The 15,206-nt window shown below is 42.2% G+C and overlaps 1 pseudogene; it reads left to right on the top strand.

The window, feature by feature from the left end:
• Nucleotides 1-7,507: 7,507 nt before the first annotated feature.
• Nucleotides 7,508-7,861, top strand: LOC148004817 (large ribosomal subunit protein eL19 pseudogene; annotated as a pseudogene).
• The last annotated feature ends 7,345 nt before the right edge of the window (nt 7,862-15,206 follow it).

Genomic DNA, 15,206 nt, shown 5'->3' with positions numbered 1-15,206 from the left:
TAATAGGGTTATTTGTTTCCCTGCGGTCTAACTTCTTGAGTTCTTTGTATATTTTGGATATGAGGCCTCTATCTGTTGTAGGATTGGTAAAGATCTTTTCCCAATCTGTTGGTTGCCGTTTTGTCCTAACCACAGTGTCCTTTGCCTTACAGAAGCTTTGCAGTTTTATGAGATCCCATTTGTCGATTCTTGATCTTAGAGCATAAGCCATTGGTGTTTTGTTCAGGAAATTTTTTCCAGTGCCCATGTGTTCCAGATGCTTCCCTAGTTTTTCTTCTATTAGTTTGAGTGTGTCTGGTTTGATGTGGAGGTCCTTGATCCACTTGGACTTAAGCTTTGTACAAGGTGATAAGGATGGATCGATCTGCATTCTTCTACATGTTGCCCTCCAGTTGAACCAGCACCATTTGCTGAAAATACTATCTTTTTTCCATTGGATGGTTTTGGCTCCTTTGTCAAAAATCAAGTGACCATAGGTGTGTGGGTTCATTTCTGGGTCTTCAATTCTATTCCATTGGTCTATCTGTCTGTCTCTGTACCAATACCATGCAGTTTTTATCACTATTGCTCTGTAATACTGCTTGAGTTCAGGGATAGTGATTCCCCCTGAAGTCCTTTTATTGTTGAGGATAGCTTTAGCTATCCTGGTTTTTTTGTTATTCCAGATGAATTTGCAAATTTTTCTGTCTAACTCTTTGAAGAATTGGATTGGTATTTTGATGGGGATTGCATTGAATCTGTAGATTGCTTTTGGTAAAATGGCCATTTTTACCATATTAATCCTGCCAATCCATGAGGATGGGAGATCTTTCCATCTTCTGAGGTCTTCTTCAATTTCTTTCCTCAGTGTCTTGAAGTTCTTATTGTACAGATCTTTTACTTGCTTGGTTAAAGTCACACCGAGGTACTTTATATTATTTGGGTCTATTTGAAGGGTGTCGTTTCCCTAATTTCTTTCTCGGCTTGTTTCTCTTTTGTATAGAGGAAGGCAACTGATTTATTTGAGTTAATTTTATACCTAGCCACTTTGCTGAAGTTGTTTATCAGCTTTAGTAGTTCTCTGGTGGAACTTTTGGGATCACTTAAATATACTATCATGTCATCTGCAAATAGTGATATTTTGACCTCTTCTTTTCCGATCTGTATCCCTTTGATCTCCTTTTGTTGTCTGATTGCTCTGGCTAGAACTTCAAGAACTATATTGAATAAGTAGGGAGAGAGTGGGCAGCCTTGTCTAGTCCCTGATTTTAGTGGGATTGCTTCAAGTTTCTCTCCATTTAGTTTAATGTTAGCAACTGGTTTGCTGTATATGGCTTTTACTATGTTTAGGTATGGGCCTTGAATTCCTATTCTTTCCAGGACTTTTATCATGAAGGGGTGTTGAATTTTGTCAAATGCTTTCTCAGCATCTAATGAAATGATCATGTGGTTCTGTTCTTTCAGTTTGTTTATATAATGGATCACGTTGATGGTTTTCCGTATATTAAACCATCCCTGCATGCCTGGGATGAAGCCTACTTGATCATGGTGGATGATTGTTTTGATGTGCTCTTGAATTCGGTTTGCCAGAATTTTATTGAGTATTTTTGCGTCGATATTCATAAGGGAAATTGGTCTGAAGTTCTCTTTCTTTGTTGTGTCTTTGTGTGGTTTAGGTATAAGAGTAATTGTGGCTTCATAGAAGGAATTCGGTAGGGCTCCATCTGTTTCAATTTTGTGGAATAGTTTGGATAATATTGGTATGAGGTCTTCTATGAAGGTTTGATAGAATTCTGCACTAAACTCGTCTGGTCCTGGGCTCTTTTTGGTTGGGAGACCTTTAATGACTGCTTCTATTTCCTTAGGAGTTATGGGGTTGTTTAACTGGTTTATCTGTTCCTGATTTAACTTCGATACCTGGTATCTGTCTAGGAAATTGTCCATTTCCTGAAGATTTTCAAATTTTGTTGAATATAGGTTTTTATAGTAAGATCTGATGATTTTTTGAATTTCCTCCGAATCTGTAGTTATGTCTCCCTTTTCATTTCTGATTTTGTTAATTTGGACACACTCTCTGTGTCCTCTCGTTAGTCTGGCTAAGGGTTTATCTATCTTGTTGATTTTCTCAAAGAACCAACTTTTGGTTCTGTTGATTCTTTCTATGGTCCTTTTTGTTTCTACTTGGTTGATTTCAGCTCTGAGTTTGATTATTTCCTGCCTTCTACTCCTCCTGGGTGTATTTGCTTCTTTTTGTTCTAGAGCTTTTAGGTGTGCTGTCAAGCTGCTGACATATGCTCTTTCCTGTTTCTTTCTGCAGGCACTCAGCGCTATGAGTTTTCCTCTTAGCACAGCTTTCATTGTGTCCCATAAGTTTGAGTATGTTGTATCTTCATTTTCATTAAATTCTAAAAAGTTTTTAATTTCTTTCTTTATTTTTTCCTTGACCAGGTTATCATTGAGTAGAGCATTGTTCAATTTCCACGTATATGTGGGCATTCTTCCCTTATTGTTATTGAAGACCAGTTTTAGGCCGTGGTGGTCCGATAGCACGCATGGGATTATTTCTATCTTTCTGTACCTGTTGAGGCCCGTTTTTTGACCAATTATATGGTCAATTTTGGAGAAAGTACCATGAGGAGCTGAGAAGAAGGTATATCCTTTTGCTTTAGGATAGAATGTTCTATAAATATCCGTTAAGTCCATTTGGCTCATGACTTCTCTTAGTCTGTCTACATCACTGTTTAATTTCTGTTTCCATGATCTGTCCATTGATGAGAGTGGGGTGTTGAAATCTCCCACTATTATTGTGTGAGGTGCAATGTGTGTTTTGAGCTTTAGTAAGGTTTCTTTTACATATGTAGGTGCCCTTGTATTTGGGGCATAGATATTTAGGATTGAGAGTTCATCTTGGTTGATTTTTCCTATGATGAATATGAAGTGTCCTTCCTTATCTTTTTTGATGACTTTTAGTTGGAAAATGATTTTATTTGATATTAGAATGGCTACTCCAGCTTGCTTCTTCTGACCATTTGCTTGGAAAGTTGTTTTCCAGCCTTTCACTCTGAGGTAGTGTCTGTCTTTGTCTCTGAGGTGTGTTTCCTGTAGGCAGCAGAATGCAGGGTCCTCGTTCCGTATCCAGTTTGTTAATCTATGTCTTTTTATTGGGGAGTTGAGGCCATTGATATTGAGAGATATTAAGGAATAGTGATTATTGCTTCCCGTTATATTCATATTTGATGTGAGGTTATGTTTGTGTGCTTCCATTCTCTTTGTTTTGTTGCCAAGACGATTAGTTTCTTGCTTCTTCTAGGGTATAGCTTGCCTCCTTATGTTGGGCTTTACCATTTATTATCCTTTGTAGTGCTGGATTTGTAGAAAGATATTGTGTAAATTTGGTTTTGTCATGGAATATCTTGGTTTCTCCATCAATGTTAATTGAGAGTTTTGCTGGATACAGTAATCTGGGCTGGCATTTGTGTTCTCTTAGGGTCTGTATAACATCAGTCCAGGATCTTCTGGCCTTCATAGTTTCTGGCGAGAAGTCTGGTGTGATTCTGATAGGTCTCCCTTTATATGTTACTTGACCTTTTTCCCTTACTGCTTTTAATATTCTTTCTTTATTTTGTGCGTTTGGTGTTTTGACAATTATGTGACGGGAGGTGTTTCTTTTCTGGTCCAATCTATTTGGAGTTCTGTAGGCTTCCTGTATGTCTATGGGTATCTCTTTTTTTAGGTTAGGGAAGTTTTCTTCTATGATTTTGTTGAAGATATTTACTGGTCCTTTGAGCTGGGAGTCTTCACTCTCTTCTATACCTATTATCCTTAGGTTTGATCTTCTCATTGAGTCCTGGATTTCCTGTATGTTTTGGACCAGTAGCTTTTTCTGCTTTACATTATCTTTGACAGTTGAGTCAATGATTTCTATGGAATCTTCTGCTCCTGAGATTCTCTCTTCCATCTCTTGTATTCTGTTGGTGAAGCTTGTATCTACAGCTCCTTGTCTCTTCTTTTGGTTTTCTATATCCAGGGTTGTTTCCATGTGTTCTTTCTTGATTGCTTCTATTTCCATTTTTAATTCCTTCAACTGTTTGATTGTGTTTTCCTGGAATTCTTTCAGGGATTTTTGCGATTCCTCTCTGTAGGCTTTTACTTGTTTATTAATGTTTTCCTGTGCTTCCCTAAGTGTGTTCAGGTCTTTCCTGAAGTCCTCCAGCATCATGATCAAATATGATTTTGAAACTAGATCTTGCTTTTCTGGTGTGTTTGGATATTCCATGTTTGTTTTGGTGGGAGAATTGGGCTCCGATGATGGCATGTAGTCTTGGTTTCTGTTGCTTGGGTTCCTGCGCTTGCCTCTCGCCATCAGATTATCTCTAGTGTTACTTTGTTCTGCTATTTCTGACAGTGGCTAGACTGTCCTATAAGCCTGTGTGTCAGGAGTGCTGTAGACCTGTTTTCCTCTCTTTCAGTCAGTTATGGGGACAGAGTGTTCTGCTTTCGGGCGTGTAGTTTTTCCTCTCTACAGGTCTTCAGCTGTTCCTGTGGGCCTGTGTCTTGAGTTCACCAGGCAGCTTTCTTGCAGCAGAAAATTTGGTCTTACCTGTGGTCCCGAGGCTCAAGTTCGCTTGTGGGGTGCTGCCCACGGGCTCTCTGCAGTGGCAGCAACCAGGAAGACATGTGCCGCCCCTTCCGGGAGCTTCAGTGCACCAGGGTTCCAGATGGTCTTTGGCTTTTTCCTCTGGCGTCCGAGATGTGTGTGCAGAGAGCAGTCTCTTCTGGTTTCCCAGGCTTGTCTGCCTCTCTGAAGGTTTAGCTCTCCCTCCCACGGGATTTGGGTGCAGAGAACTGTTTATCTGGTCTGTTTCTTTCAGGTTCCAGCGGTGTCTCAGGCAGGGGTCCTGCCGCTCCTGGGCCCTCCCCCACGGGAGCCCAGAGGCCTTATACAGTTTCCTCTTGGGCCAGGGATGTGGGCAGGGGTGAGCAGTGTTGGTGGTCTCTTCCGCTCTGCAGCCTCAGGAGTGCCCACCTGACCAGGCGGTTGGGTCTCTCTCTCACCGGGTCTGGGAGCAGAGAGCTGCTGCGGGCCGGGATCCGCGGGTGTGGGACTTCCGGTAAACACAGAACGTGCCCGGTTCTAGAGAAATTCTGCTTCCGTGTGTCCCAAGCTCACCAGGCAGCTTTCTTGCAGCAGAAAATTTGGTCTTACCTGTGGTCCCGAGGCTCAAGTTCGCTCGTGGGGTGCTGCCCAGGGGCTCTCTGCAGCGGCAGCAACCAGGAAGACCTGTGCCGCCCCTTCCGGGAGCTTCAGTGCACCAGGGTTCCAGATGGTCTTTGGCTTTTTCCTCTGGCGTCCGAGATGTGTGTGCAGGGAGCAGTCTCTTCTGGTTTCCCAGGCCTGTCTGCCTCTCTGAACGTTTAGCTCTCCCTCCCACGGGATTTGGGTGCAGAGAACTGTTTATCCGGTCTGTTTTCAATCTATGTCTTTTTATTGGGGAATTGAGGCCATTGATATTGAGAGATATTAGGGAATAGTGATTATTGCTTCCCGTTATATTTATATTTGGAAGTGAGGTTACGTTTGTGTGCTTTCATTCTCTTTGTTTTGTTGCCAAGATGATTAGTTTCTTGCTTCTTCTAGGGTATAGCTTGCCTCCTTATGTTGGGCTTTACCCTTTATTATCCTTTGTAGTGCTGGACTTGTAGAAAGATATTGTGTTAATTTGGTTTTGTCATGGAATATCTTGGTTTCTCCATCTATGTTAATTGAGAGTTTTGCAGGATACAGTAACCTGGGCTGGCATTTGTGTTCTCTTAGGGTCTGTATGACATCTGTCCAGGATCTTCTGGCCTTCATAGTTTCTGGCGAAAAGTCTGGTGTGATTCTGATAGGTCTGCCTTTATATGTTACTTGACCTTTTTCCCTTACTGCTTTTAATATTCTTTCTTTATTTTGTGCGTTTGGTGTTTTGACAATTATGTGACGGGAGGTGTTTCTTTTCTGGTCCAATCTATTTGGAGTTCTGTAGGCTTCCTGTATGTCTATGGGTATCTCTTTTTTTAGGTTAGGGAAGTTTTCTTCTATGATTTTGTTGAAGATATTTACTGGTCCTTTGAGCTGGGAGTCTTCACTCTCTTCTATACCTATTATCCTTAGGTTTGATCTTCTCATTGAGTCCTGGATTTCCTGTATGTTTTGGACCATTAGCTTTTTCCGCTTTACATTATCTTTGACAGTTGAGTCAGTGATTTCTATGGAATCTTCTGCTCATGAGATTCTCTCTTCCATCTCTTGAATTCTGTTGGTGAAGCTTGTATCTACAGCTCCTTGTCTTTTCTTTTGATTTTCTATGTCCAGGGTTGTTTCCATGTGTTCTTTCTTGATTGCTTCTACTTCCATTTTTAATTCCTTCAACTGTTTGATTGTGTTTTCCTGGAATTCTTTCAGGGATTTTTGCGATTCCTCTCTGTAGGCTTCTACTTGTTCTCTAAGGGAGTTCTTTATGTCTTTCTTGAAGTCCTCCAGCATCATGATCAAATATGATTTTGAAACTAGGTCTTGCTTTTCTGGTGTGTTTGGATATTCCGTGTTTGCTTTGGTGGGAGAATTGGGCTCCGATGATGCCATGTAGTCTTGGTTTCTGTTGCTTGGGTTCCTGTGCTTGCCTCTCGCCATCAGATTATCTCTAGTGTTACTTTGTTCTGCTATTTCTGACAGTGGCTAGACTGTCCTATAACCTGTGTGTCAGGAGTGCTGTAGACCTGTTTTCCTGTTTTCTTTCAGCCAGTTATGGGGACAGAGTGTTCTGCTTTCGGGCGTGTAGTTTTTCCTCTCTACAGGTCTTCAGCTGTTCCTGTGGGCCTGTGTCTTGAGTTCACCAGGCAGGTTTCTTGCAGGGGAAAAATTGGTCCTACCTGTGGTTCCAAGGCTCAAGTTTGCTCGTGGGGTACTGCCTAAGTCCTCTCCGCTGTGGCAGCAACCGGGAAAATCTGTGCCGCTCCTTCCGGGAGCCTCCGTGCACCAGGGTTTCAGATGACGTTTGGTGTTTTCCTCTGGCGCCTGGATGTGCACAGAGTGCAGTCTCTTCTGGTTTCCCAGGCGTGTCCGCCTCTCTGAAGGTTCAGCTCTCCCTCCCACGGGATTTGGGTGCAGAGAACTGTTTATCCAGTCTGTTTCCTTCAGGTTCCGGCAGTGTCTCAGGCGCAGGGGTCCTGCCGCTCCCGGGCCCTCCCCTACGGGAACCCAGAGGCCTTATACAGTTGCCTCTTGGGCCAGGGATGTGGGCAGGGGTGGGCAGTGTTGGTGGTCTCCTCCGCTCTGCAGCCTCAGGAGTGCCCACCTGATCAGGCGGTGAGGTCTCTCTCCCACGGGGTTTGGGAGCAGAGAGCTGCTGCCGTAAATCTTAGTTTTAAGATCATCCAGAAGCCTGTGACTGTCCCTTCCCCGACTCACTGCTGAAAAAATACCTTGGCCCAGTGGAAGGTCAGGCATATGAGCATAGGAAAGAGGAAGGGCACTGCTAATGCTCAGATGTCTGAGAAGGTGACCTGGATGAGAAGGATGAGGATTCTGCACTGGCTTCTCAGGAGATACCGGGAATCTAAGAAAATTGACTGCCATGTCTGTCACAGCCTGTACCTGAAAGTAAAAGGGAATGTATTAAAAAACAAGTGGATTCTCATGGAGCACAGCCGCAAAGTGACGGCAGACAATGCCCACAAGAAGCTACTGGCTGACCAGGCTGAGGCTCACAGGTCTACCACCGAGGAAGCACGAAAGCGCCAGGAGGAGCGCCACCAGGCCAAGGAGGAAGAGATCAAGGCTCTTCAAGGTGGGAGAGACCAAGAAATAAAGCTTCCCTCATGTCAGTATATAGCGGCGTGACTGCGGCCTCACATGGATCACATGTGATTAAAATAAAACAGGCCTTTGTACGTTGTCCTCTTTGTAGAAAAAAAAAGATTAAATTTCTTTTTTTTTTATTATTAACTTGAGTATTTCTTAAATACATTTCGAGTGTTATTCCCTTTCCCGGTTTCCAGGCAAACATCCCCCTCCCCCTCCCCTTCTTTTTTTTTTTTTTGAGATTAATATATTCTTTTTTTTTTTTTTAATTAACTTGAGTATTTCTTATATACATTTCAAGTGTTATTCCCTTTCCCGGTTTCCGGGCAAACATCCCCCTCCCCCCTCCCCTTCTTTATGGGTTTTCCCCTCCCAACCCTCCCCCCATTGCCGCCATCCCCCTAACAATCTAGTTCACTGGGGGTTCAGTCTTAGCAGGACCCAGGGCTTCCCCTTCCACTGGTGCTCTTACTGGGATATTCATTGCCGAGTCCAGGGTCAGTCCATGTATAGTCTTTGGGTAGTGGCTTAGTCCCTGGAAGCTCTGGTTGCTTGGCATTATGTACATATGGGGTCTCGAGCCCCTTCACGCTCTTCTAGTTCTTTCTCTGATTCCTTCAACGGGGGTCCTATTCTCAATTCAGTGGTTTGCTGCTGGCATACGCCTCTGTGTTTGCTGTACTCTGGCTGTGTCTCTCGGGAGAGATCTACATCCGGCTCCTGTCGGTCTGCACTTCTTTGCTTCATCCATCTTGTCTAATTGGGTGGCTCTATATGTATGGGCCACATGTGGGGCAGGCTCTGAATGGGTGTTCCTTCAGTCTCTGTTTTAATCTTTGCCTCTCCCTTCCCTGCCAAGGGTATTCTTTTTCCTCATTTAAAGAAGGAGTGAAGCAGTCACATTTTGATCATCCGTCTTGAGTTTCGTTTGTTCTAGGGATCTAGGGTAATTCAAGCATTTGGGCTAATAGCCACTTATCAATGAGTGCATACCATGTATGTCTTTCTGTGATTGGGTTAGCTCACTCATGATGATATTTTCGAACCAACCATTTGCCTACGAATTTCATAAACTCGTTGTTTTTGATAGCTGAGTAATATTCCATTGTGTAGATGTACCACATTTTCTGTATCCATTCCTCTGTTGAAGGGCATCTGGGTTCTTTCCAGCTTCTGGCTATTATAAATAAGGCTGCGATGAACATAGTGGAGCACGTGTCTCTTTTATATGTTGAGGCATCTTTTGGGTATATGCCCAAGAGAGGTATAGCTGGATCCTCAGGCAGTTCAATGTCCAATTTTCTGAGGAACCTCCAGACTGATTTCCAGAATGGTTGTACCAGTCTGCAATCCCACCAAGAATGGAGGAGTGTACCTCTTTCTCTGCATCCTCGCCAGCATCTGCTGTCACCTGAGTTTTTGATCTTAGCCATTCTCACTGGTGTGAGGTGAAATCTCAGGGTTGTTTTGATTTGCATTTCCCTTATGACTAAAGATGTTGAACATTTCTTTAGGTGTTTCTCAGCCATTCGGCATTCCTCTGAACCCCATTTTTTAATAGGGTTATTTGTTTCCCTGCGGTCTAACTTCTTGAGTTCTTTGTATATTTTGGATATAAGGCCTCTGTCTGTTGTAGGATTGGTAAAGATCTTTTCCCAATCTGTTGGTTGCCGTTTTGTCCTAACCACAGTGTCCTTTGCCTTACAGAAGCTTTGCAGTTTTATGTGATCCCATTTGTCGATTCTTGATCTTAGAGCATAAGCCATTGGTGTTTTGTTCAGGAAATTTTTTCCAGTGCCCATGTGTTCCAGATGCTTCACTAGTTTTTCTTCTATTAGTTTCAGTGTATCTGATTTGATGTGGAGGTCCTTGATCCACTTGGTCTTAAGCTTTGTACAGGGTGATAAGCATGGATCGATCTGCATTCTTCTACATGTTGACCTCCAGTTGAACCAGCACCATATGCTGAAAATGCTATCTTTTTTCCATTGGATGGTTTTGGCTCCTTTGTCAAAAATCAAGTGCTCATAGGTGTGTGGGTTCATTTCTGGGTCTTCAATTCTGTTCCATTGGTCTATCTGTCTGTCTCTGTACCAATACCATGCAGTTTTTATCACTATTGCTCTTTAATACTGCTTGAGTTCAGGGATAGTGATTCCCCCTGAAGTCCTTTTATTGTTGAGGATAGCTTTAGCTATCCTGGGTTTTTTGTTATTCCAGATGAATTTGCAAATTTTTCTGTCTAACTCTTTGAAGAATTGGATTGGTATTTTGATGGGGATTGCATTGAATCTGTAGATCGCTTTTGGTAAAATGGCCATTTTTACTATATTAATCCTGCCAATCCATGAGCATGGGAGATCTTTCCATCTTCTGAGAACTTCTTCAATTTCTTTCTTCGGAGTCTTGAAGTTCTTATTGTACAAATCTTTTACTTGCTTGGTTAAAGTCACACCGAGGTACTTTATATTATTTGGGTCTATTATGAAGGGTGTCGTTTCCCTAATTTCTTTCTCGGCTTGTTTCTTTTTTGTGTAGAGGAAGGCTACTGATTTATTTGAGTTAATTTTATACCCAGCCACTTTGCTGAAGTTGTTTATTAGCTTTAGTAATTCTCTGGTGGAACTTTTGGGATCACTTAAATATACTATCATATCATCTGCAAATAGTGATATTTTGACTTCTTCTTTTCCGATCTGTATCCCCTTGACCTCCTTTTGTTGTCTGATTGCTCTGGCTAGAACTTCAAGAACTATATTGAATAAGTAGGGAGAGAGTGGGCAGCCTTGTCTAGTCCCTGATTTTAGTCGGATTGCTTCAAGTTTCTCTCCATTTAGTTTAATGTTAGCAACTGGTTTGCTGTATATGGCTTTTACTATGTTTAGGTATGGGCCTTGAATTCCTATTCTTTTCAGGACTTTTATCATGAAGGGGTGTTGAATTTTGTCAAATGCTTTCTCAGCATCTAATGAAATGATCTTGTGGTTTTGTTCTTTCAGTTTGTTTATATAATGGATCACGTTGATGGTTTTCCGTATATTAAACCATCCCTGCATGCCTGGGATGAAGCCTACTTGATCATGGTGGATGATTGTTTTGATGTGCTCTTGGATTCGGTTTGCCAGAATTTTATTGAGTATTTTTGCGTCGATATTCATAAGGGAAATTGGTCTGAAGTTCTCTTTCTTTGTTGTGTCTTTGTGTGGTTTAGGTATAAGAGTAATTGTGGCTTCATAGAAGGAATTCGGTAGTGCTCCATCTGTTTCAATTTTGTTGAATAGTTTGGATAATATTGGTACGAGGTCTTCTATGAAGGTCTGATAGAATTCTGCACTAAACCCATCTGGACCTGGGCTCTTTTTGGTTGGGAGACTTTTAATGACTGCTTCTATTTCCTTAGGAGTTATGGGGTTGTTTAACTGGTTTATCTGTTCCTGATTTAACTTCGGTACCTGGTATCTGTCTAGGAAATTGTCCATTTCTTGAAGATTTTCAAGTTTTGTTGAATATAGTCTTTTCTAGTGAGGCCTGATGATTTTTTGAATTTCCTCTCAATCTGTAGTTATGTCTCCCTTTTCATTTCTGATTTTGTTAATTTGGGTACAGTCTCTGTGTCCCTTTGTTAGTCTGGCTAAGGGTTTATCTATCTTGTTGATTTTCTCAAAGAACCAACTTTTGGTTCTGTTGATTCTTTCTATGGTCGTTTTGTTTCTACTTGGTTGATTTCAGCTCTGAGTTTGATTATTTCCTGCCTTCTACTCCTCCTGGGTGTATTTGCTTCTTTTTGTTCTAGAGCTTTTAGGTGTGCTGTCAAGCTGCTGACATATGCTGTTTCCTGTTTCTTTCTGCAGGCACACAGCACTATGAGTTTTCCTCTTAGCACAGCTTTCATTGTGTCCTATAAGTTTGGGTATGTTGTACCTTCATTTTCATTGAATTCTAAAAAGTTTTTAATTTCTTTCTATATTTCTTCCTTGACCAGGTTATCATTGAGTAGAGCATTGTTCAATTTCCACGTATATGTGGGCATTCTTCTCTTATTGTTATTGAAGACCAGTTTTAGGCCGTGGTGGTCCGATAGCACGCATGGTATTATTTCTATCTTTCTGTACCTGTTGAGGCCCGTTTTTTGACCAATTATATGGTCAATTTTGGAGAAAGTACCATGAGGAGCTGAGAAGAAGGTATATCCTTTTGCTTTAGGATAGAATGTTCTATAAATATCCGTTAAGTCCATTTGGCTCATGACTTCTCTTAGTCTCTCTACGTCTCTGTTTAATTTCTGTTTGCATGATCTGTCCATTGATAAGAGTGGGGTGTTGAAGTCTCATATTATTATTGTGTGAGGTGCAATGTGTGTTTTGAGCTTTAGTAAGGTTTCTTTTACGTATGTAGGTGCCCTTGTATTTGGGGCATAGATATTTAGGATTGAGACTTCATCTTGGTGGATTTTTCCTTTGATGAATATGAAGTGTCCTTCCTTATCTTTTTTGATGACTTTTAGTTGAAAATTGATTTTATTTGATATTAGAATGGCTACTCCAGCTTGCTTCTTCCAACCATTTGTTTGGACAGTCATTTTCCAGCCTTTCACTCTGAGGTAGTGTCTGTCTTTGTCTCTGAGGTGTGTTTCCTGTAGGCAGCAGAATGCCGGGTCCTCGTTGCGTATCCAGTTTGTTAATCTATTTCTTTTTATTGGGGAGTTGAGGCCATTGATGTTGAGAGATATTAAGGAACAGTGATTATTGCTTATAAATATATTTATATTTGGATGTGAAGTTATGTTTGTGTGCTTTTCTTCTCTTTGTTTTGTTGCCAAGACGATTAGTTTCTTGTTTCTTCTAGGGTATAGCTTGCCTCCTTTTGTTGGGCTTTACCATTTATTATCCTTTGTAGTGCTGGATTTGTAGAAAGATATTGTGTAAATTTGGTTTTGTCATTTAATATCTTGGTTTCTCCATCTATGTTAATTGAGATTTTTGCAGGATACAGTGACCTCGGCTGGCATTTGTGTTCTCTTAGGGTCTGTATGACATCTGTCCAGGATCTTCTGGCTTTCATAGTTTCTGGCGAAAAGTCTGGTGTAATTCTGATAGGTCTGCCTTTATATGTTACTTGACCTTTTTCCCTTACTGCTTTTAATATTCTTTCTCTACTTTGTGCATTTGGTGTTTTGACTATTATGTGACGGGAGGTGTTTCTTTTCTGGTCCAATCTATTTGGAGTTCTGTAGGCTTCTTGTATGTCTATGGGTATCTCTTTTTTTAGGTTAGGGAAATTTTCTTCTATGATTTTGTTGAAGATATTTACTGGTCCTTTGAGCTGGGAGTCTTCACTCTCTTCTATACCTATTATCCTTAGGTTTGATCTTCTCATTGAGTCCTGGATTTCCTGTATGTTTTGGACCAGTAGCTTTTTCTGCTTTACATTATCTTTGACAGTTGAGTCAGTGATTTCTATGGAATCTTCTGCTCCTGAGATTCTCTCTTCCATCTCTTGTATTCTGTTGGTGAAGCTTGTATCTACAGCTCCATGTCTGTTCTTTTGATTTTCTATGTCCAGGGTTGTTTCCATGTGTCCTTTCTTGATTGCTTCTATTTCCATTTTTAATTCCTTCAACTGTTTGATTGTGTTTTCCTGGAATTCTTTCAGGGATTTTTGTGACTCCTCTCTATGGGCTTCTACTTGTTTATTAATGTTTTCCTGCATTTCTCTAAGGGAGTTCTTCACATCTTTCTTGAAATCCTCCAGCATTATGATCAAATATGATTTTGAAACTAGATCTTGCTTTTCTGGTGTGTTTGGATATTCTGTGTTTGCTTTGGTGGGAGAATTGGGCTCCGATGATGCCATGTAGTCTTGGTTTCTGTTGCTTGGGTTCCTGTGCTTGCCTCTCGCCATCAGATTATCTCTAGTGTTACTTTGTTCTGCTATTTCTGACAGTGGCTAGACTGTCCTATAAGCCTGTGTGTCAGGAGTGCTGTAGACCTGTTTTGCTCTCTTTCAGCCAGTTATGGGGACAGAGTGTTGTGCTTTCGGGCGTGTAGTTTTTCCTATCTACAGGCCTTCAGCTGTTCCTGTGGGCCTGTGTCTTGTGTTCACCAGGCAAGTCACTTGCAGCAGAAAATTTGGTCTTACCTGTGGTCTCGAGACTCAAGTTTGCTCGTGGGGTGCTGCCTACGAGCTCTCAGATGTGGCGCAGCAACCAGGAAGATCTGTGCCGCCGTTTCCAGGAGCCTCCGTGCACCAGGGTTCCAGATGGCGTTTGGTGTTTTCCTCTGGCGTCAGAGATGTTTGCAGAGTGCAGTCTCTTCTGGTTTCCCAGGCTTGTCTTCCTCTCTGTAGGTTTAACTCTCCCTCCCACGGGATTTGGTTGCAGAGAACTGTTTATCCGGTCTGTTTCCTTCAGGTTCCAGCGGTGTCTCAGGTGCAGGGGTCCTGCTGCTCCTGGGCCCTTCCCCACGGGAATCCAGAGGCCGTATATAGTTTCCTCTTGTACCAGGGATGTGGGCAGGGGTGGGCAGTGTTGGTGGTCTCTTCTGCTCTGCAGCCTCAGGAGTGCCCACCTGACCAGGCAGTGAGGTCTCTCTCCCACGGGGTCTGGGAGCAGAGAGCTGCTGCGGGCCGGGATCCGCGGGTTTGGGACTCCCGGTAAACACAGGAAGTGCCCGGTCCTAGAGGAATTTTGCCTCTGTGTGTCCTGAGTTCACCAGGCAGGTCTCCTGCAGCAGAAAAGTTGGTCTTACCTGTGGTCCCGAGGCCCAAGTTTGCTGGTGGGGTGCTGCCTACGAGCTCTCAGCGGCGGCAGCAACCAGGAAGCAAGATTAAATTTCTAAACAGAAGTTTCAGGTATTCATGTCTTTGGTGCACCTCTATTTCTTCTATCTTCAGTTTCTGCCTCTCTCTGGATTGATCACAGTTTGTACTAAAACAATCCTCTCTCGTTAGAGTGACCCAGCTTCCCTCAAAGACTGCTCACCAGGACCTTCACATTGCATAGCTCCAATCAGAGTGGACAATTCAGTGTCTGGCTGCCTTCTTTCCAGCTAGTTTCAGGCTTTTGTTTTATTCTTTCCTATGTAACTATACCATCTGCGCTGAGATACCTGCCATGCAGTGAGCATCTCTAAACTTTCTGGCTGTTTTTGACCCATTCTTCATCATACGTTAGAATGTTTGATCTCAACTAAGCACCCCCTTTTGTTACTCATTTTTTTCTTGTTGATACTTCTTTGTCCATGTTAAGGTTTACCTTCTTGGCTCCGCCTCAGGTGTCCAATCCTCTAGTCCTATTCTGGCTGATGTGCTTGCTTAGCGGTTCCATTTCTGATACCTTTGTCTAGCTGTTATCTACTTTGATCTCGGCTTCCTAAATATTCACCTT

Source organism: Rattus norvegicus, chromosome 7, assembly GCF_021556685.1.
Source record: "Rattus norvegicus strain SHRSP/BbbUtx chromosome 7, alternate assembly SHRSP_T2T, whole genome shotgun sequence".
Taxonomy (NCBI): Eukaryota; Metazoa; Chordata; class Mammalia; order Rodentia; family Muridae; genus Rattus; species Rattus norvegicus.
This window is presented reverse-complemented; position numbering and strand designations above follow the sequence as displayed.